At 64.2% G+C, this 22,521-nt stretch overlaps 2 long non-coding RNA genes across 4 annotated transcripts; both read right to left on the bottom strand.

Moving 5' to 3' along the window:
• Positions 1–5: 5 nt before the first annotated feature.
• On the bottom strand, positions 6–9,324 carry LOC149916854 (uncharacterized). Its single transcript, XR_016469266.1, has 5 exons — positions 8,376–9,324; positions 6,275–8,190; positions 4,174–6,089; positions 2,075–3,988; positions 6–1,889 (listed from the first exon to the last, which is right to left on the bottom strand). It is a non-coding gene; the product is annotated as an uncharacterized LOC149916854 (long non-coding RNA).
• Positions 9,325–9,784: 460 nt separating this feature from the next.
• Positions 9,785–22,091, bottom strand: LOC149916853 (uncharacterized). Of its 3 annotated transcripts, none has more exons than XR_016469264.1 (7): positions 21,980–22,091; positions 18,883–20,854; positions 16,782–18,697; positions 14,681–16,596; positions 12,580–14,495; positions 10,477–12,394; positions 9,785–10,291 (listed from the first exon to the last, which is right to left on the bottom strand). It is a non-coding gene; the product is annotated as an uncharacterized LOC149916853 (long non-coding RNA). The 3 variants fall into 3 exon arrangements; XR_016469263.1 differs by having other exon boundaries at positions 18,883–20,797; XR_016469265.1 differs by having other exon boundaries at positions 18,883–18,956; positions 21,980–22,089.
• Positions 22,092–22,521: the final 430 nt, after the last annotated feature.

Here is a 22,521-nt window from a genome sequence, read left to right as displayed (position 1 = left end):
GCCGGCGCTGCAGGGGATCACGGAGGCGGGCAGACTGGGCAAATGGAGCTGGGCACACAAAAAGCAGAGGCCAAAGGAGTCTTGCTTCCCTGCTTACAGGGGACCCCCAGCCACTGCCTCCATCGCAAAGGGCCGGGGACTCGGGGGCACAGCCGCTCCCTGACTTACAGGGCAGCCCCCCTCCCTACAGCCGAGAGAGGCTCCTTCTCTCCCACTCCGGGGCACCTTGACACGCACCCCGCTAGCGGGGCGGTCACCCCGCACAGGCTGCCAGCAGAGCATAAAGGCTCACGTGCCCAGACCCTGATTACAGGCGGGCCCAAAACACCCCTGGAGCCACAGAGCTCGGTTTCCCCCCCAGCAGCAGGAACGACTCTCAGCCGCCAGGCAGCAGGGCGACGCAGCCAAAGGCCGCGGTTGGGATCCTAGCCCCGATTCCAGGGAGGGCGCAAGCCCAACCCCACACCTCGCGGCCCCGTGCCTCTGGAAGGCTGGGGCCACACTCCCGCCTGAGTACAGGGGGTCTCTCAGAACACAGCTCACCAAGCACAGGGGGCACGCACAGCCCTGCCTACAGGACGGTACCCCACACCTCGCCATCATCAAGAAGCCCCACGGAGCACGCAGCTCCCGCCAACGCCTGAGCTACAGGCTGGCCCGCCCGGCAGCAGAACATCACCACGTCTTCGGCAGCCCTGGGTACCACCTCGACCCACCGAGCGGGGAGGTCGCCCCACACACAAGCATCACCTCAACCTGCACCCTCTGATGGGACAGGGAGGGGTCGTTCCCACCAGCTGGATAACTAGAGCAGCCGGCCGCAACGCTGCGGCCGCCCCAGCCCTGGTTACGGGGGGGGGGGGTTCAGGCTGCTCGGGGGACAGAGGGTCCACAGCTTGTGACACGCACCCCGAGTACGGGGCTGTCACGCCACCAGCAGAACAGGCGGCCACGCAAGGAAGGACAGGCCCAAGCCCTGGCTACAGGGCGGCCTCGGCCACAGAGCTACCACGTGGCTCAGATCTCTACTAAGAAAAAAGGAGACAGGCAGACAGGACACTTGCAGCGCCCACGGGACTAAGATGAGGGGGAACGCCCCCCTTGCGGCATGCACCAAAGTCCTCCATTCCCCCCTAGGAAGTCACAGCTAAGCTGCAGCCGTCTTTGTGGAGGCCTAAAGGAAAAGCACACTTGCTCAGTCACTCCGCAAACACAAACAAGGAAAGGAAGGGCAACACGCACACGGATGCAACTTTCCAGAAGGGAAGGACAACGCAGCGCAGCCAACGCCTGGGAATAAACCCGCACCCGCAAGCAACACACAAGAGCCTGTGACCTGTCCCGGGGCTGCACGGAGGCCACAGACCTCAACGCGCCGAGGGGCTTCTCAAGTAAGGACAAGAGGCCAAAGGCCGCGGCACGCACCCCGAGTACGGGGCCGGCGCAATGACAGGCCACCAGCGGGCAACAGCGCCGAGGGGCCGGGGGGAGGGGGTGGGGGCAGGGAAGAGGCACTACCCTGCTTACAGGGAGGCCTCGGGGTCCGGCGAGCTCCGTTTCCCACTCAGGTGCGGAGAGGTGGCTCTCGCCCTCCGTACAGGGGGCCACGCTCCCCAGGCAGCCAAAGGAGCAACAAGGCAAAAGGCCAACTACAGCAAAGACCCGAGCCCTGCTTACAGGGAGGTCGCCCAGCACAGAGCCGTCCTGGTCTCCCAGGGCGCCGGCAATGCCTCAACTCAAATGTGACTGTATCCCTGCTAACAGGGAGGTGCTTTGCCCAGAGTGCCTCTCTCTTTCCCCCCCGCATCTGCTGGCTTCTGCTTCCTCTTCTTCCTCGCTCCTGCCTTCCAGTTGCCCACGCCGCTTCTCCTTTCTTCAGCAGCAGAATCCTGAAAGATGAGGTACGACACCATTAGCCCTGAGCAGCAGCAAACCCTCCACCTGAAGGAAGCGGGAAACCCAGCATCCCAAAGAAACGCGGCCCAGGACCGCCCAGCCAAGGGGGAAGACCTCGTAGCCCCCTCCCCCTTCCCAGTCCGTTCCAGCCAAAACTACTTAGAGCAGCTTTTCTCACCTCACTGTCGCGCTGCGGAGGCTCCAGCCGGCGCTGCAGGGGATCACGGAGGCGGGCAGACTGGGCAAATGGAGCTGGGCACACAAAAAGCAGAGGCCAAAGGAGTCTTGCTTCCCTGCTTACAGGGGACCCCCAGCCACTGCCTCCATCGCAAAGGGCCGGGGACTCGGGGGCACAGCCGCTCCCTGACTTACAGGGCAGCCCCCCTCCCTACAGCCGAGAGAGGCTCCTTCTCTCCCACTCCGGGGCACCTTGACACGCACCCCGCTAGCGGGGCGGTCACCCCGCACAGGCTGCCAGCAGAGCATAAAGGCTCACGTGCCCAGACCCTGATTACAGGCGGGCCCAAAACACCCCTGGAGCCACAGAGCTCGGTTTCCCCCCCAGCAGCAGGAACGACTCTCAGCCGCCAGGCAGCAGGGCGACGCAGCCAAAGGCCGCGGTTGGGATCCTAGCCCCGATTCCAGGGAGGGCGCAAGCCCAACCCCACACCTCGCGGCCCCGTGCCTCTGGAAGGCTGGGGCCACACTCCCGCCTGAGTACAGGGGGTCTCTCAGAACACAGCTCACCAAGCACAGGGGGCACGCACAGCCCTGCCTACAGGACGGTACCCCACACCTCGCCATCATCAAGAAGCCCCACGGAGCACGCAGCTCCCGCCAACGCCTGAGCTACAGGCTGGCCCGCCCGGCAGCAGAACATCACCACGTCTTCGGCAGCCCTGGGTACCACCTCGACCCACCGAGCGGGGAGGTCGCCCCACACACAAGCATCACCTCAACCTGCACCCTCTGATGGGACAGGGAGGGGTCGTTCCCACCAGCTGGATAACTAGAGCAGCCGGCCGCAACGCTGCGGCCTCCCCAGCCCTGGTTACAGGGGGGGGGGTTCAGGCTGCTCGGGGGACAGAGGGTCCACAGCTTGTGACACGCACCCCGAGTACGGGGCTGTCACGCCACCAGCAGAACAGGCGGCCACGCAAGGAAGGACAGGCCCAAGCCCTGGCTACAGGGCGGCCTCGGCCACAGAGCTACCACGTGGCTCAGATCTCTACTAAGAAAAAAGGAGACAGGCAGACAGGACACTTGCAGCGCCCACGGGACTAAGATGAGGGGGAACGCCCCCCTTGCGGCATGCACCAAAGTCCTCCATTCCCCCCTAGGAAGTCACAGCTAAGCTGCAGCCGTCTTTGTGGAGGCCTAAAGGAAAAGCACACTTGCTCAGTCACTCCGCAAACACAAACAAGGAAAGGAAGGGCAACACGCACACGGATGCAACTTTCCAGAAGGGAAGGACAACGCAGCGCAGCCAACGCCTGGGAATAAACCCGCACCCGCAAGCAACACACAAGAGCCTGTGACCTGTCCCGGGGCTGCACGGAGGCCACAGACCTCAACGCGCCGAGGGGCTTCTCAAGTAAGGACAAGAGGCCAAAGGCCGCGGCACGCACCCCGAGTACGGGGCCGGCGCAATGACAGGCCACCAGCGGGCAACAGCGCCGAGGGGCCGGGGGGAGGGGGTGGGGGCAGGGAAGAGGCACTACCCTGCTTACAGGGAGGCCTCGGGGTCCGGCGAGCTCCGTTTCCCACTCAGGTGCGGAGAGGTGGCTCTCGCCCTCCGTACAGGGGGCCACGCTCCCCAGGCAGCCAAAGGAGCAACAAGGCAAAAGGCCAACTACAGCAAAGACCCGAGCCCTGCTTACAGGGAGGTCGCCCAGCACAGAGCCGTCCTGGTCTCCCAGGGCGCCGGCAATGCCTCAACTCAAATGTGACTGTATCCCTGCTAACAGGGAGGTGCTTTGCCCAGAGTGCCTCTCTCTTTCCCCCCCGCATCTGCTGGCTTCTGCTTCCTCTTCTTCCTCGCTCCTGCCTTCCAGTTGCCCACGCCGCTTCTCCTTTCTTCAGCAGCAGAATCCTGAAAGATGAGGTACGACACCATTAGCCCTGAGCAGCAGCAAACCCTCCACCTGAAGGAAGCGGGAAACCCAGCATCCCAAAGAAACGCGGCCCAGGACCGCCCAGCCAAGGGGGAAGACCTCGTAGCCCCCTCCCCCTTCCCAGTCCGTTCCAGCCAAAACTACTTAGAGCAGCTTTTCTCACCTCACTGTCGCGCTGCGGAGGCTCCAGCCGGCGCTGCAGGGGATCACGGAGGCGGGCAGACTGGGCAAATGGAGCTGGGCACACAAAAAGCAGAGGCCAAAGGAGTCTTGCTTCCCTGCTTACAGGGGACCCCCAGCCACTGCCTCCATCGCAAAGGGCCGGGGACTCGGGGGCACAGCCGCTCCCTGACTTACAGGGCAGCCCCCCTCCCTACAGCCGAGAGAGGCTCCTTCTCTCCCACTCCGGGGCACCTTGACACGCACCCCGCTAGCGGGGCGGTCACCCCGCACAGGCTGCCAGCAGAGCATAAAGGCTCACGTGCCCAGACCCTGATTACAGGCGGGCCCAAAACACCCCTGGAGCCACAGAGCTCGGTTTCCCCCCCAGCAGCAGGAACGACTCTCAGCCGCCAGGCAGCAGGGCGACGCAGCCAAAGGCCGCGGTTGGGATCCTAGCCCCGATTCCAGGGAGGGCGCAAGCCCAACCCCACGCCTCGCGGCCCCGTGCCTCTGGAAGGCTGGGGCCACACTCCCGCCTGAGTACAGGGGGTCTCTCAGAACACAGCTCACCAAGCACAGGGGGCACGCACAGCCCTGCCTACAGGACGGTACCCCACACCTCGCCATCATCAAGAAGCCCCACGGAGCACGCAGCTCCCGCCAACGCCTGAGCTACAGGCTGGCCCGCCCGGCAGCAGAACATCACCACGTCTTCGGCAGCCCTGGGTACCACCTCGACCCACCGAGCGGGGTGGTCGCCCCACACACAAGCATCACCTCAACCTGCACCCTCTGATGGGACAGGGAGGGGTCGTTCCCACCAGCTGGATAACTAGAGCAGCCGGCCGCAACGCTGCGGCCTCCCCAGCCCTGGTTACAGGGGGGGGGGGGTTCAGGCTGCTCGGGGGACAGAGGGTCCACAGCTTGTGACACGCACCCCGAGTACGGGGCTGTCACGCCACCAGCAGAACAGGCGGCCACGCAAGGAAGGACAGGCCCAAGCCCTGGCTACAGGGCGGCCTCGGCCACAGAGCTACCACGTGGCTCAGATCTCTACTAAGAAAAAAGGAGACAGGCAGACAGGACACTTGCAGCGCCCACGGGACTAAGATGAGGGGGAACGCCCCCCTTGCGGCATGCACCAAAGTCCTCCATTCCCCCCTAGGAAGTCACAGCTAAGCTGCAGCCGTCTTTGTGGAGGCCTAAAGGAAAAGCACACTTGCTCAGTCACTCCGCAAACACAAACAAGGAAAGGAAGGGCAACACGCACACGGATGCAACTTTCCAGAAGGGAAGGACAACGCAGCGCAGCCAACGCCTGGGAATAAACCCGCACCCGCAAGCAACACACAAGAGCCTGTGACCTGTCCCGGGGCTGCACGGAGGCCACAGACCTCAACGCGCCGAGGGGCTTCTCAAGTAAGGACAAGAGGCCAAAGGCCGCGGCACGCACCCCGAGTACGGGGCCGGCGCAATGACAGGCCACCAGCGGGCAACAGCGCCGAGGGGCCGGGGGGAGGGGGTGGGGGCAGGGAAGAGGCACTACCCTGCTTACAGGGAGGCCTCGGGGTCCGGCGAGCTCCGTTTCCCACTCAGGTGCGGAGAGGTGGCTCTCGCCCTCCGTACAGGGGGCCACGCTCCCCAGGCAGCCAAAGGAGCAACAAGGCAAAAGGCCAACTACAGCAAAGACCCGAGCCCTGCTTACAGGGAGGTCGCCCAGCACAGAGCCGTCCTGGTCTCCCAGGGCGCCGGCAATGCCTCAACTCAAATGTGACTGTATCCCTGCTAACAGGGAGGTGCTTTGCCCAGAGTGCCTCTCTCTTTCCCCCCCGCATCTGCTGGCTTCTGCTTCCTCTTCTTCCTCGCTCCTGCCTTCCAGTTGCCCACGCCGCTTCTCCTTTCTTCAGCAGCAGAATCCTGAAAGATGAGGTACGACACCATTAGCCCTGAGCAGCAGCAAACCCTCCACCTGAAGGAAGCGGGAAACCCAGCATCCCAAAGAAACGCGGCCCAGGACCGCCCAGCCAAGGGGGAAGACCTCGTAGCCCCCTCCCCCTTCCCAGTCCGTTCCAGCCAAAACTACTTAGAGCAGCTTTTCTCACCTCACTGTCGCGCTGCGGAGGCTCCAGCCGGCGCTGCAGGGGATCACGGAGGCGGGCAGACTGGGCAAATGGAGCTGGGCACACAAAAAGCAGAGGCCAAAGGAGTCTTGCTTCCCTGCTTACAGGGGACCCCCAGCCACTGCCTCCATCGCAAAGGGCCGGGGACTCGGGGGCACAGCCGCTCCCTGACTTACAGGGCAGCCCCCCTCCCTACAGCCGAGAGAGGCTCCTTCTCTCCCACTCCGGGGCACCTTGACACGCACCCCGCTAGCGGGGCGGTCACCCCGCACAGGCTGCCAGCAGAGCATAAAGGCTCACGTGCCCAGACCCTGATTACAGGCGGGCCCAAAACACCCCTGGAGCCACAGAGCTCGGTTTCCCCCCCAGCAGCAGGAACGACTCTCAGCCGCCAGGCAGCAGGGCGACGCAGCCAAAGGCCGCGGTTGGGATCCTAGCCCCGATTCCAGGGAGGGCGCAAGCCCAACCCCACACCTCGCGGCCCCGTGCCTCTGGAAGGCTGGGGCCACACTCCCGCCTGAGTACAGGGGGTCTCTCAGAACACAGCTCACCAAGCACAGGGGGCACGCACAGCCCTGCCTACAGGACGGTACCCCACACCTCGCCATCATCAAGAAGCCCCACGGAGCACGCAGCTCCCGCCAACGCCTGAGCTACAGGCTGGCCCGCCCGGCAGCAGAACATCACCACGTCTTCGGCAGCCCTGGGTACCACCTCGACCCACCGAGCGGGGAGGTCGCCCCACACACAAGCATCACCTCAACCTGCACCCTCTGATGGGACAGGGAGGGGTCGTTCCCACCAGCTGGATAACTAGAGCAGCCGGCCGCAACGCTGCGGCCTCCCCAGCCCTGGTTACGGGGGGGGGGGGGTTCAGGCTGCTCGGGGGACAGAGGGTCCACAGCTTGTGACACGCACCCCGAGTACGGGGCTGTCACGCCACCAGCAGAACAGGCGGCCACGCAAGGAAGGACAGGCCCAAGCCCTGGCTACAGGGCGGCCTCGGCCACAGAGCTACCACGTGGCTCAGATCTCTACTAAGAAAAAAGGAGACAGGCAGACAGGACACTTGCAGCGCCCACGGGACTAAGATGAGGGGGAACGCCCCCCTTGCGGCATGCACCAAAGTCCTCCATTCCCCCCTAGGAAGTCACAGCTAAGCTGCAGCCGTCTTTGTGGAGGCCTAAAGGAAAAGCACACTTGCTCAGTCACTCCGCAAACACAAACAAGGAAAGGAAGGGCAACACGCACACGGATGCAACTTTCCAGAAGGGAAGGACAACGCAGCGCAGCCAACGCCTGGGAATAAACCCGCACCCGCAAGCAACACACAAGAGCCTGTGACCTGTCCCGGGGCTGCACGGAGGCCACAGACCTCAACGCGCCGAGGGGCTTCTCAAGTAAGGACAAGAGGCCAAAGGCCGCGGCACGCACCCCGAGTACGGGGCCGGCGCAATGACAGGCCACCAGCGGGCAACAGCGCCGAGGGGCCGGGGGGAGGGGGTGGGGGCAGGGAAGAGGCACTACCCTGCTTACAGGGAGGCCTCGGGGTCCGGCGAGCTCCGTTTCCCACTCAGGTGCGGAGAGGTGGCTCTCGCCCTCCGTACAGGGGGCCACGCTCCCCAGGCAGCCAAAGGAGCAACAAGGCAAAAGGCCAACTACAGCAAAGACCCGAGCCCTGCTTACAGGGAGGTCGCCCAGCACAGAGCCGTCCTGGTCTCCCAGGGCGCCGGCAATGCCTCAACTCAAATGTGACTGTATCCCTGCTAACAGGGAGGTGCTTTGCCCAGAGTGCCTCTCTCTTTCCCCCCCGCATCTGCTGGCTTCTGCTTCCTCTTCTTCCTCGCTCCTGCCTTCCAGTTGCCCACGCCGCTTCTCCTTTCTTCAGCAGCAGAATCCTGAAAGATGAGGTACGACACCATTAGCCCTGAGCAGCAGCAAACCCTCCACCTGAAGGAAGCGGGAAACCCAACATCCCAAAGAAACGCGGCCCAGGACCGCCCAGCCAAGGGGGAAGACCTCGTAGCCCCCTCCCCCTTCCCAGTCCGTTCCAGCCAAAACTACTTAGAGCAGCTTTTCTCACCTCACTGTCGCGCTGCGGAGGCTCCAGCCGGCGCTGCAGGGGATCACGGAGGCGGGCAGACTGGGCAAATGGAGCTGGGCACACAAAAAGCAGAGGCCAAAGGAGTCTTGCTTCCCTGCTTACAGGGGACCCCCAGCCACTGCCTCCATCGCAAAGGGCCGGGGACTCGGGGGCACAGCCGCTCCCTGACTTACAGGGCAGCCCCCCTCCCTACAGCCGAGAGAGGCTCCTTCTCTCCCACTCCGGGGCACCTTGACACGCACCCCGCTAGCGGGGCGGTCACCCCGCACAGGCTGCCAGCAGAGCATAAAGGCTCACGTGCCCAGACCCTGATTACAGGCGGGCCCAAAACACCCCTGGAGCCACAGAGCTCGGTTTCCCCCCCAGCAGCAGGAACGACTCTCAGCCGCCAGGCAGCAGGGCGACGCAGCCAAAGGCCGCGGTTGGGATCCTAGCCCCGATTCCAGGGAGGGCGCAAGCCCAACCCCACACCTCGCGGCCCCGTGCCTCTGGAAGGCTGGGGCCACACTCCCGCCTGAGTACAGGGGGTCTCTCAGAACACAGCTCACCAAGCACAGGGGGCACGCACAGCCCTGCCTACAGGACGGTACCCCACACCTCGCCATCATCAAGAAGCCCCACGGAGCACGCAGCTCCCGCCAACGCCTGAGCTACAGGCTGGCCCGCCCGGCAGCAGAACATCACCACGTCTTCGGCAGCCCTGGGTACCACCTCGACCCACCGAGCGGGGAGGTCGCCCCACACACAAGCATCACCTCAACCTGCACCCTCTGATGGGACAGGGAGGGGTCGTTCCCACCAGCTGGATAACTAGAGCAGCCGGCCGCAACGCTGCGGCCTCCCCAGCCCTGGTTACGGGGGGGGGGGGGTTCAGGCTGCTCGGGGGACAGAGGGTCCACAGCTTGTGACACGCACCCCGAGTACGGGGCTGTCACGCCACCAGCAGAACAGGTGGCCACGCAAGGAAGGACAGGCCCAAGCCCTGGCTACAGGGCGGCCTCGGCCACAGAGCTACCACGTGGCTCAGATCTCTACTAAGAAAAAAGGAGACAGGCAGACAGGACACTTGCAGCGCCCACGGGACTAAGATGAGGGGGAACGCCCCCCTTGCGGCATGCACCAAAGTCCTCCATTCCCCCCTAGGAAGTCACAGCTAAGCTGCAGCCGTCTTTGTGGAGGCCTAAAGGAAAAGCACACTTGCTCAGTCACTCCGCAAACACAAACAAGGAAAGGAAGGGCAACACGCACACGGATGCAACTTTCCAGAAGGGAAGGACAACGCAGCGCAGCCAACGCCTGGGAATAAACCCGCACCCGCAAGCAACACACAAGAGCCTGTGACCTGTCCCGGGGCTGCACGGAGGCCACAGACCTCAACGCGTCGAGGGGCTTCTCAAGTAAGGACAAGAGGCCAAAGGCCGCGGCACGCACCCCGAGTACGGGGCCGGCGCAATGACAGGCCACCAGCGGGCAACAGCGCCGAGGGGCCGGGGGGAGGGGGTGGGGGCAGGGAAGAGGCACTACCCTGCTTACAGGGAGGCCTCGGGGTCCGGCGAGCTCCGTTTCCCACTCAGGTGCGGAGAGGTGGCTCTCGCCCTCCGTACAGGGGGCCACGCTCCCCAGGCAGCCAAAGGAGCAACAAGGCAAAAGGCCAACTACAGCAAAGACCCGAGCCCTGCTTACAGGGAGGTCGCCCAGCACAGAGCCGTCCTGGTCTCCCAGGGCGCCGGCAATGCCTCAACTCAAATGTGACTGTATCCCTGCTAACAGGGAGGTGCTTTGCCCAGAGTGCCTCTCTCTTTCCCCCCCGCATCTGCTGGCTTCTGCTTCCTCTTCTTCCTCGCTCCTGCCTTCCAGTTGCCCACGCCGCTTCTCCTTTCTTCAGCAGCAGAATCCTGAAAGATGAGGTACGACACCATTAGCCCTGAGCAGCAGCAAACCCTCCACCTGAAGGAAGCGGGAAACCCAACATCCCAAAGAAACGCGGCCCAGGACCGCCCAGCCAAGGGGGAAGACCTCGTAGCCCCCTCCCCCTTCCCAGTCCGTTCCAGCCAAAACTACTTAGAGCAGCTTTTCTCACCTCACTGTCGCGCTGCGGAGGCTCCAGCCGGCGCTGCAGGGGATCACGGAGGCGGGCAGACTGGGCAAATGGAGCTGGGCACACAAAAAGCAGAGGCCAAAGGAGTCTTGCTTCCCTGCTTACAGGGGACCCCCAGCCACTGCCTCCATCGCAAAGGGCCGGGGACTCGGGGGCACAGCCGCTCCCTGACTTACAGGGCAGCCCCCCTCCCTACAGCCGAGAGAGGCTCCTTCTCTCCCACTCCGGGGCACCTTGACACGCACCCCGCTAGCGGGGCGGTCACCCCGCACAGGCTGCCAGCAGAGCATAAAGGCTCACGTGCCCAGACCCTGATTACAGGCGGGCCCAAAACACCCCTGGAGCCACAGAGCTCGGTTTCCCCCCCAGCAGCAGGAACGACTCTCAGCCGCCAGGCAGCAGGGCGACGCAGCCAAAGGCCGCGGTTGGGATCCTAGCCCCGATTCCAGGGAGGGCGCAAGCCCAACCCCACACCTCGCGGCCCCGTGCCTCTGGAAGGCTGGGGCCACACTCCCGCCTGAGTACAGGGGGTCTCTCAGAACACAGCTCACCAAGCACAGGGGGCACGCACAGCCCTGCCTACAGGACGGTACCCCACACCTCGCCATCATCAAGAAGCCCCACGGAGCACGCAGCTCCCGCCAACGCCTGAGCTACAGGCTGGCCCGCCCGGCAGCAGAACATCACCACGTCTTCGGCAGCCCTGGGTACCACCTCGACCCACCGAGCGGGGAGGTCGCCCCACACACAAGCATCACCTCAACCTGCACCCTCTGATGGGACAGGGAGGGGTCGTTCCCACCAGCTGGATAACTAGAGCAGCCGGCCGCAACGCTGCGGCCGCCCCAGCCCTGGTTACGGGGGGGGGGGGGGGTTCAGGCTGCTCGGGGGACAGAGGGTCCACAGCTTGTGACACGCACCCCGAGTACGGGGCTGTCACGCCACCAGCAGAACAGGCGGCCACGCAAGGAAGGACAGGCCCAAGCCCTGGCTACAGGGCGGCCTCGGCCACAGAGCTACCACGTGGCTCAGATCTCTACTAAGAAAAAAGGAGACAGGCAGACAGGACACTTGCAGCGCCCACGGGACTAAGATGAGGGGGAACGCCCCCCTTGCGGCATGCACCAAAGTCCTCCATTCCCCCCTAGGAAGTCACAGCTAAGCTGCAGCCGTCTTTGTGGAGGCCTAAAGGAAAAGCACACTTGCTCAGTCACTCCGCAAACACAAACAAGGAAAGGAAGGGCAACACGCACACGGATGCAACTTTCCAGAAGGGAAGGACAACGCAGCGCAGCCAACGCCTGGGAATAAACCCGCACCCGCAAGCAACACACAAGAGCCTGTGACCTGTCCCGGGGCTGCACGGAGGCCACAGACCTCAACGCGCCGAGGGGCTTCTCAAGTAAGGACAAGAGGCCAAAGGCCGCGGCACGCACCCCGAGTACGGGGCCGGCGCAATGACAGGCCACCAGCGGGCAACAGCGCCGAGGGGCCGGGGGGAGGGGGTGGGGGCAGGGAAGAGGCACTACCCTGCTTACAGGGAGGCCTCGGGGTCCGGCGAGCTCCGTTTCCCACTCAGGTGCGGAGAGGTGGCTCTCGCCCTCCGTACAGGGGGCCACGCTCCCCAGGCAGCCAAAGGAGCAACAAGGCAAAAGGCCAACTACAGCAAAGACCCGAGCCCTGCTTACAGGGAGGTCGCCCAGCACAGAGCCGTCCTGGTCTCCCAGGGCGCCGGCAATGCCTCAACTCAAATGTGACTGTATCCCTGCTAACAGGGAGGTGCTTTGCCCAGAGTGCCTCTCTCTTTCCCCCCCGCATCTGCTGGCTTCTGCTTCCTCTTCTTCCTCGCTCCTGCCTTCCAGTTGCCCACGCCGCTTCTCCTTTCTTCAGCAGCAGAATCCTGAAAGATGAGGTACGACACCATTAGCCCTGAGCAGCAGCAAACCCTCCACCTGAAGGAAGCGGGAAACCCAACATCCCAAAGAAACGCGGCCCAGGACCGCCCAGCCAAGGGGGAAGACCTCGTAGCCCCCTCCCCCTTCCCAGTCCGTTCCAGCCAAAACTACTTAGAGCAGCTTTTCTCACCTCACTGTCGCGCTGCGGAGGCTCCAGCCGGCGCTGCAGGGGATCACGGAGGCGGGCAGACTGGGCAAATGGAGCTGGGCACACAAAAAGCAGAGGCCAAAGGAGTCTTGCTTCCCTGCTTACAGGGGACCCCCAGCCACTGCCTCCATCGCAAAGGGCCGGGGACTCGGGGGCACAGCCGCTCCCTGACTTACAGGGCAGCCCCCCTCCCTACAGCCGAGAGAGGCTCCTTCTCTCCCACTCCGGGGCACCTTGACACGCACCCCGCTAGCGGGGCGGTCACCCCGCACAGGCTGCCAGCAGAGCATAAAGGCTCACGTGCCCAGACCCTGATTACAGGCGGGCCCAAAACACCCCTGGAGCCACAGAGCTCGGTTTCCCCCCCAGCAGCAGGAACGACTCTCAGCCGCCAGGCAGCAGGGCGACGCAGCCAAAGGCCGCGGTTGGGATCCTAGCCCCGATTCCAGGGAGGGCGCAAGCCCAACCCCACACCTCGCGGCCCCGTGCCTCTGGAAGGCTGGGGCCACACTCCCGCCTGAGTACAGGGGGTCTCTCAGAACACAGCTCACCAAGCACAGGGGGCACGCACAGCCCTGCCTACAGGACGGTACCCCACACCTCGCCATCATCAAGAAGCCCCACGGAGCACGCAGCTCCCGCCAACGCCTGAGCTACAGGCTGGCCCGCCCGGCAGCAGAACATCACCACGTCTTCGGCAGCCCTGGGTACCACCTCGACCCACCGAGCGGGGAGGTCGCCCCACACACAAGCATCACCTCAACCTGCACCCTCTGATGGGACAGGGAGGGGTCGTTCCCACCAGCTGGATAACTAGAGCAGCCGGCCGCAACGCTGCGGCCTCCCCAGCCCTGGTTACGGGGGGGGGGGGGTTCAGGCTGCTCGGGGGACAGAGGGTCCACAGCTTGTGACACGCACCCCGAGTACGGGGCTGTCACGCCACCAGCAGAACAGGTGGCCACGCAAGGAAGGACAGGCCCAAGCCCTGGCTACAGGGCGGCCTCGGCCACAGAGCTACCACGTGGCTCAGATCTCTACTAAGAAAAAAGGAGACAGGCAGACAGGACACTTGCAGCGCCCACGGGACTAAGATGAGGGGGAACGCCCCCCTTGCGGCATGCACCAAAGTCCTCCATTCCCCCCTAGGAAGTCACAGCTAAGCTGCAGCCGTCTTTGTGGAGGCCTAAAGGAAAAGCACACTTGCTCAGTCACTCCGCAAACACAAACAAGGAAAGGAAGGGCAACACGCACACGGATGCAACTTTCCAGAAGGGAAGGACAACGCAGCGCAGCCAACGCCTGGGAATAAACCCGCACCCGCAAGCAACACACAAGAGCCTGTGACCTGTCCCGGGGCTGCACGGAGGCCACAGACCTCAACGCGCCGAGGGGCTTCTCAAGTAAGGACAAGAGGCCAAAGGCCGCGGCACGCACCCCGAGTACGGGGCCGGCGCAATGACAGGCCACCAGCGGGCAACAGCGCCGAGGGGCCGGGGGGAGGGGGTGGGGGCAGGGAAGAGGCACTACCCTGCTTACAGGGAGGCCTCGGGGTCCGGCGAGCTCCGTTTCCCACTCAGGTGCGGAGAGGTGGCTCTCGCCCTCCGTACAGGGGGCCACGCTCCCCAGGCAGCCAAAGGAGCAACAAGGCAAAAGGCCAACTACAGCAAAGACCCGAGCCCTGCTTACAGGGAGGTCGCCCAGCACAGAGCCGTCCTGGTCTCCCAGGGCGCCGGCAATGCCTCAACTCAAATGTGACTGTATCCCTGCTAACAGGGAGGTGCTTTGCCCAGAGTGCCTCTCTCTTTCCCCCCCGCATCTGCTGGCTTCTGCTTCCTCTTCTTCCTCGCTCCTGCCTTCCAGTTGCCCACGCCGCTTCTCCTTTCTTCAGCAGCAGAATCCTGAAAGATGAGGTACGACACCATTAGCCCTGAGCAGCAGCAAACCCTCCACCTGAAGGAAGCGGGAAACCCAACATCCCAAAGAAACGCGGCCCAGGACCGCCCAGCCAAGGGGGAAGACCTCGTAGCCCCCTCCCCCTTCCCAGTCCGTTCCAGCCAAAACTACTTAGAGCAGCTTTTCTCACCTCACTGTCGCGCTGCGGAGGCTCCAGCCGGCGCTGCAGGGGATCACGGAGGCGGGCAGACTGGGCAAATGGAGCTGGGCACACAAAAAGCAGAGGCCAAAGGAGTCTTGCTTCCCTGCTTACAGGGGACCCCCAGCCACTGCCTCCATCGCAAAGGGCCGGGGACTCGGGGGCACAGCCGCTCCCTGACTTACAGGGCAGCCCCCCTCCCTACAGCCGAGAGAGGCTCCTTCTCTCCCACTCCGGGGCACCTTGACACGCACCCCGCTAGCGGGGCGGTCACCCCGCACAGGCTGCCAGCAGAGCATAAAGGCTCACGTGCCCAGACCCTGATTACAGGCGGGCCCAAAACACCCCTGGAGCCACAGAGCTCGGTTTCCCCCCCAGCAGCAGGAACGACTCTCAGCCGCCAGGCAGCAGGGCGACGCAGCCAAAGGCCGCGGTTGGGATCCTAGCCCCGATTCCAGGGAGGGCGCAAGCCCAACCCCACACCTCGCGGCCCCGTGCCTCTGGAAGGCTGGGGCCACACTCCCGCCTGAGTACAGGGGGTCTCTCAGAACACAGCTCACCAAGCACAGGGGGCACGCACAGCCCTGCCTACAGGACGGTACCCCACACCTCGCCATCATCAAGAAGCCCCACGGAGCACGCAGCTCCCGCCAACGCCTGAGCTACAGGCTGGCCCGCCCGGCAGCAGAACATCACCACGTCTTCGGCAGCCCTGGGTACCACCTCGACCCACCGAGCGGGGAGGTCGCCCCACACACAAGCATCACCTCAACCTGCACCCTCTGATGGGACAGGGAGGGGTCGTTCCCACCAGCTGGATAACTAGAGCAGCCGGCCGCAACGCTGCGGCCGCCCCAGCCCTGGTTACGGGGGGGGGGGGGTTCAGGCTGCTCGGGGGACAGAGGGTCCACAGCTTGTGACACGCACCCCGAGTACGGGGCTGTCACGCCACCAGCAGAACAGGCGGCCACGCAAGGAAGGACAGGCCCAAGCCCTGGCTACAGGGCGGCCTCGGCCACAGAGCTACCACGTGGCTCAGATCTCTACTAAGAAAAAAGGAGACAGGCAGACAGGACACTTGCAGCGCCCACGGGACTAAGATGAGGGGGAACGCCCCCCTTGCGGCATGCACCAAAGTCCTCCATTCCCCCCTAGGAAGTCACAGCTAAGCTGCAGCCGTCTTTGTGGAGGCCTAAAGGAAAAGCACACTTGCTCAGTCACTCCGCAAACACAAACAAGGAAAGGAAGGGCAACACGCACACGGATGCAACTTTCCAGAAGGGAAGGACAACGCAGCGCAGCCAACGCCTGGGAATAAACCCGCACCCGCAAGCAACACACAAGAGCCTGTGACCTGTCCCGGGGCTGCACGGAGGCCACAGACCTCAACGCGCCGAGGGGCTTCTCAAGTAAGGACAAGAGGCCAAAGGCCGCGGCACGCACCCCGAGTACGGGGCCGGCGCAATGACAGGCCACCAGCGGGCAACAGCGCCGAGGGGCCGGGGGGAGGGGGTGGGGGCAGGGAAGAGGCACTACCCTGCTTACAGGGAGGCCTCGGGGTCCGGCGAGCTCCGTTTCCCACTCAGGTGCGGAGAGGTGGCTCTCGCCCTCCGTACAGGGGGCCACGCTCCCCAGGCAGCCAAAGGAGCAACAAGGCAAAAGGCCAACTACAGCAAAGACCCGAGCCCTGCTTACAGGGAGGTCGCCCAGCACAGAGCCGTCCTGGTCTCCCAGGGCGCCGGCAATGCCTCAACTCAAATGTGACTGTATCCCTGCTAACAGGGAGGTGCTTTGCCCAGAGTGCCTCTCTCTTTCCCCCCCGCATCTGCTGGCTTCTGCTTCCTCTTCTTCCTCGCTCCTGCCTTCCAGTTGCCCACGCCGCTTCTCCTTTCTTCAGCAGCAGAATCCTGAAAGATGAGGTACGACACCATTAGCCCTGAGCAGCAGCAAACCCTCCACCTGAAGGAAGCGGGAAACCCAACATCCCAAAGAAACGCGGCCCAGGACCGCCCAGCCAAGGGGGAAGACCTCGTAGCCCCCTCCCCCTTCCCAGTCCGTTCCAGCCAAAACTACTTAGAGCAGCTTTTCTCACCTCACTGTCGCGCTGCGGAGGCTCCAGCCGGCGCTGCAGGGGATCACGGAGGCGGGCAGACTGGGCAAATGGAGCTGGGCACACAAAAAGCAGAGGCCAAAGGAGTCTTGCTTCCCTGCTTACAGGGGACCCCCAGCCACTGCCTCCATCGCAAAGGGCCGGGGACTCGGGGGCACAGCCGCTCCCTGACTTACAGGGCAGCCCCCCTCCCTACAGCCGAGAGAGGCTCCTTCTCTCCCACTCCGGGGCACCTTGACACGCACCCCGCTAGCGGGGCGGTCACCCCGCACAGGCTGCCAGCAGAGCATAAAGGCTCACGTGCCCAGACCCTGATTACAGGCGGGCCCAAAACACCCCTGGAGCCACAGAGCTCGGTTTCCCCCCCAGCAGCAGGAACGACTCTCAGCCGCCAGGCAGCAGGGCGACGCAGCCAAAGGCCGCGGTTGGGATCCTAGCCCCGATTCCAGGGAGGGCGCAAGCCCAACCCCACACCTCGCGGCCCCGTGCCTCTGGAAGGCTGGGGCCACACTCCCGCCTGAGTACAGGGGGTCTCTCAGAACACAGCTCACCAAGCACAGGGGGCACGCACAGCCCTGCCTACAGGACGGTACCCCACACCTCGCCATCATCAAGAAGCCCCACGGAGCACGCAGCTCCCGCCAACGCCTGAGCTACAGGCTGGCCCGCCCGGCAGCAGAACATCACCACGTCTTCGGCAGCCCTGGGTACCACCTCGACCCACCGAGCGGGGAGGTCGCCCCACACACAAGCATCACCTCAACCTGCACCCTCTGATGGGACAGGGAGGGGTCGTTCCCACCAGCTGGATAACTAGAGCAGCCGGCCGCAACGCTGCGGCCGCCCCAGCCCTGGTTACGGGGGGGGGGGGGTTCAGGCTGCTCGGGGGACAGAGGGTCCACAGCTTGTGACACGCACCCCGAGTACGGGGCTGTCACGCCACCAGCAGAACAGGCGGCCACGCAAGGAAGGACAGGCCCAAGCCCTGGCTACAGGGCGGCCTCGGCCACAGAGCTACCACGTGGCTCAGATCTCTACTAAGAAAAAAGGAGACAGGCAGACAGGACACTTGCAGCGCCCACGGGACTAAGATGAGGGGGAACGCCCCCCTTGCGGCATGCACCAAAGTCCTCCATTCCCCCCTAGGAAGTCACAGCTAAGCTGCAGCCGTCTTTGTGGAGGCCTAAAGGAAAAGCACACTTGCTCAGTCACTCCGCAAACACAAACAAGGAAAGGAAGGGCAACACGCACACGGATGCAACTTTCCAGAAGGGAAGGACAACGCAGCGCAGCCAACGCCTGGGAATAAACCCGCACCCGCAAGCAACACACAAGAGCCTGTGACCTGTCCCGGGGCTGCACGGAGGCCACAGACCTCAACGCGCCGAGGGGCTTCTCAAGTAAGGACAAGAGGCCAAAGGCCGCGGCACGCACCCCGAGTACGGGGCCGGCGCAATGACAGGCCACCAGCGGGCAACAGCGCCGAGGGGCCGGGGGGAGGGGGTGGGGGCAGGGAAGAGGCACTACCCTGCTTACAGGGAGGCCTCGGGGTCCGGCGAGCTCCGTTTCCCACTCAGGTGCGGAGAGGTGGCTCTCGCCCTCCGTACAGGGGGCCACGCTCCCCAGGCAGCCAAAGGAGCAACAAGGCAAAAGGCCAACTACAGCAAAGACCCGAGCCCTGCTTACAGGGAGGTCGCCCAGCACAGAGCCGTCCTGGTCTCCCAGGGCGCCGGCAATGCCTCAACTCAAATGTGACTGTATCCCTGCTAACAGGGAGGTGCTTTGCCCAGAGTGCCTCTCTCTTTCCCCCCCGCATCTGCTGGCTTCTGCTTCCTCTTCTTCCTCACTCCTGCCTTCCAGTTGCCCACGCCGCTTCTCCTTTCTTCAGCAGCAGAATCCTGAAAGATGAGGTACGACACCATTAGCCCTGAGCAGCAGCAAACCCTCCACCTGAAGGAAGCGGGAAACCCAACATCCCAAAGAAACGCGGCCCAGGACCGCCCAGCCAAGGGGGAAGACCTCGTAGCCCCCTCCCCCTTCCCAGTCCGTTCCAGCCAAAACTACTTAGAGCAGCTTTTCTCACCTCACTGTCGCGCTGCGGAGGCTCCAGCCGGCGCTGCAGGGGATCACGGAGGCGGGCAGACTGGGCAAATGGAGCTGGGCACACAAAAAGCAGAGGCCAAAGGAGTCTTGCTTCCCTGCTTACAGGGGACCCCCAGCCACTGCCTCCATCGCAAAGGGCCGGGGACTCGGGGGCACAGCCGCTCCCTGACTTACAGGGCAGCCCCCCTCCCTACAGCCGAGAGAGGCTCCTTCTCTCCCACTCCGGGGCACCTTGACACGCACCCCGCTAGCGGGGCGGTCACCCCGCACAGGCTGCCAGCAGAGCATAAAGGCTCACGTGCCCAGACCCTGATTACAGGCGGGCCCAAAACACCCCTGGAGCCACAGAGCTCGGTTTCCCCCCCAGCAGCAGGAACGACTCTCAGCCGCCAGGCAGCAGGGCGACGCAGCCAAAGGCCGCGGTTGGGATCCTAGCCCCGATTCCAGGGAGGGCGCAAGCCCAACCCCACACCTCGCGGCCCCGTGCCTCTGGAAGGCTGGGGCCACACTCCCGCCTGAGTACAGGGGGTCTCTCAGAACACAGCTCACCAAGCACAGGGGGCACGCACAGCCCTGCCTACAGGACGGTACCCCACACCTCGCCATCATCAAGAAGCCCCACGGAGCACGCAGCTCCCGCCAACGCCTGAGCTACAGGCTGGCCCGCCCGGCAGCAGAACATCACCACGTCTTCGGCAGCCCTGGGTACCACCTCGACCCACCGAGCGGGGAGGTCGCCCCACACACAAGCATCACCTCAACCTGCACCCTCTGATGGGACAGGGAGGGGTCGTTCCCACCAGCTGGATAACTAGAGCAGCCGGCCGCAACGCTGCGGCCTCCCCAGCCCTGGTTACGGGGGGGGGGGGGTTCAGGCTGCTCGGGGGACAGAGGGTCCACAGCTTGTGACACGCACCCCGAGTACGGGGCTGTCACGCCACCAGCAGAACAGGTGGCCACGCAAGGAAGGACAGGCCCAAGCCCTGGCTACAGGGCGGCCTCGGCCACAGAGCTACCACGTGGCTCAGATCTCTACTAAGAAAAAAGGAGACAGGCAGACAGGACACTTGCAGCGCCCACGGGACTAAGATGAGGGGGAACGCCCCCCTTGCGGCATGCACCAAAGTCCTCCATTCCCCCCTAGGAAGTCACAGCTAAGCTGCAGCCGTCTTTGTGGAGGCCTAAAGGAAAAGCACACTTGCTCAGTCACTCCGCAAACACAAACAAGGAAAGGAAGGGCAACACGCACACGGATGCAACTTTCCAGAAGGGAAGGACAACGCAGCGCAGCCAACGCCTGGGAATAAACCCGCACCCGCAAGCAACACACAAGAGCCTGTGACCTGTCCCGGGGCTGCACGGAGGCCACAGACCTCAACGCGCTGAGGGGCTTCTCAAGTAAGGACAAGAGACCAAAGGCCGCGGCACGCACCCCGAGTACGGGGCCGGCGCAATGACAGGCCACCAGCGGGCAACAGCGCCGAGGGGCCGGGGGGAGGGGGTGGGGGCAGGGAAGAGGCACTACCCTGCTTACAGGGAGGCCTCGGGGTCCGGCGAGCTCCGTTTCCCACTCAGGTGCGGAGAGGTGGCTCTCGCCCTCCGTACAGGGGGCCACGCTCCCCAGGCAGCCAAAGGAGCAACAAGGCAAAAGGCCAACTACAGCAAAGACCCAAGCCCTGCTTACAGGGAGGTCGCCCAGCACAGAGCCGTCCTGGTCTCCCAGGGCGCCGGCAATGCCTCAACTCAAATGTGACTGTATCCCTGCTAACAGGGAGGTGCTTTGCCCAGAGTGCCTCTCTCTTTCCCCCCCGCATCTGCTGGCTTCTGCTTCCTCTTCTTCCTCGCTCCTGCCTTCCAGTTGCCCACGCCGCTTCTCCTTTCTTCAGCTGCAAATCCTAAATTATGAGGCACACCACCTTTCAACCCAGCAATCCTTCCTCCCCTATTCATTCCTGGAGATGCAATGTAATGCAAGAGGAATCAGCACTTCTCAAGTATACATAAACTAGGCTAAGGCACAGCAGCTAAATTTACAAGCGATATCTATAACACCTTTTTTATGAGGTCATATGTTGCTTCAAGATATTTAATGGAAATACACACTCAAGACCAGGAATTACACAAATCATCCTACCTTTTCTTCCTGACAACACAGATCCATCACGCTCATCATCTTAAAGACTAGAACACTGTTCCAGTGCTTTTTTCTTTACATCCTCATTATCTCTATCATGTTGACCCCCTCATACCCCCCATCACCTTGTGATGAATAGGAATAAAACCCCCAAAGGACATCAGACCAGACACAAGAAAATAGCTTTATTGTTTCTTCTTTCTGTTGGCGCGCGCTCCGGCCGGGCACCCCCCCCCCCCCCGCCGCCGTCGGGGCGCGCGCTCCGGCCGGGCACCCCCCCCCCCGCCGCCGTCGGGGCGCGCGCTCCGGCCGGGCACCCCCCCCCCCGCCGCCGTCGGGGCGCGCGCTCCGGCCGGGCACCCCCCCCCCCGCCGCCGTCGGGGCGCGCGCTCCGGCCGGGCACCCCCCCCCCCGCCGCCGTCGGGGCGCGCGCTCCGGCCGGGCACCCCCCCCCCCGCCGCCGTCGGGGCGCGCGCTCCGGCCGGGCACCCCCCCCCCCCGCCGCCGTCGGGGCGCGCGCTCCGGCCGGGCACCCCCCCCCCCCGCCGCCGTCGGGGCGCGCGCTCCGGCCGGGCACCCCCCCCCCCCGCCGCCGTCGGGGCGCGCGCTCCGGCCGGGCACCCCCCCCCCCCGGCCGCCGTCGGGGCGCGCGCTCCGGCCGGGCACCCCCCCCCCCCCCGCCGCCGTCGGGGCGCGCGCTCCGGCCGGGCACCCCCCCCCCCCGCCGCCGTCGGGGCGCGCGATCCGGCCGGGCACCCCCCCCCCCGCCGCCGTCGGGGCGCGCGATCCGGCCGGGCACCCCCCCCCCCGCCGCCGTCGGGGCGCGCGATCCGGCCGGGCACCCCCCCCCCCGCCGCCGCCGTCGGGGCGCGCGATCCGGCCTACTTTCCACACTTTCGCTGTTCCCATCCCATCGCGCTCTTCATCCCCGCTCCGCCCGTACCTCGTTCCCAGAGGCTGCTTGTAGTCCATCCGTCCGCTGCCTTTCCCTCAGACAACCCAGTGTCTTCTCATGCTTTGAGGCAAGTGCCAGTTCCTCACACGCACCTTATATAGGTTTCCTTGCCCCCCCGTCAGCCAATAGGAGCTCAGAACGCCGCTTTCTTTTCCCGCCGTTTTCTCTTCCCGCCCTTTTTTTTTCTCACCTCTGCCTTCCCGCCCTTTCCAGCCGAAGGTGCCCGGGCCGGGGTCACCTGAAGGTCACGGCCGGGGTCACCTGAAGGTCACCGCCCCTCGCAGGCGTTGCCGCCCTTTCCCTCAGGGCTGAGCCGCCCCACAGGTGGTGTCACCTCAACAACCACACCTTGGCTGAGCTCGGGATGGGGAATTCATTTCCTCTGTTTCAGTGTTTCTTTTTACATTCTCACAAACATTAGGTGTTCCTTCCACAGCAGTAGATGTCCGCAAACGCAATTATATATACATATATATATATATTTTTTTTTTAATTGAATTCTGCCACTGGCGCCTCACATCTCCGCCCCT

The sequence above is a fragment of the Phasianus colchicus genome, chromosome 9, assembly GCF_987193195.1.
Source record: "Phasianus colchicus chromosome 9, bPhaCol1.hap1.1, whole genome shotgun sequence".
NCBI lineage: Eukaryota > Metazoa > Chordata > Aves > Galliformes > Phasianidae > Phasianus > Phasianus colchicus.
Note: the sequence above shows the minus strand (reverse complement) of the source record. Positions and strands in the feature narration are given on the sequence as shown.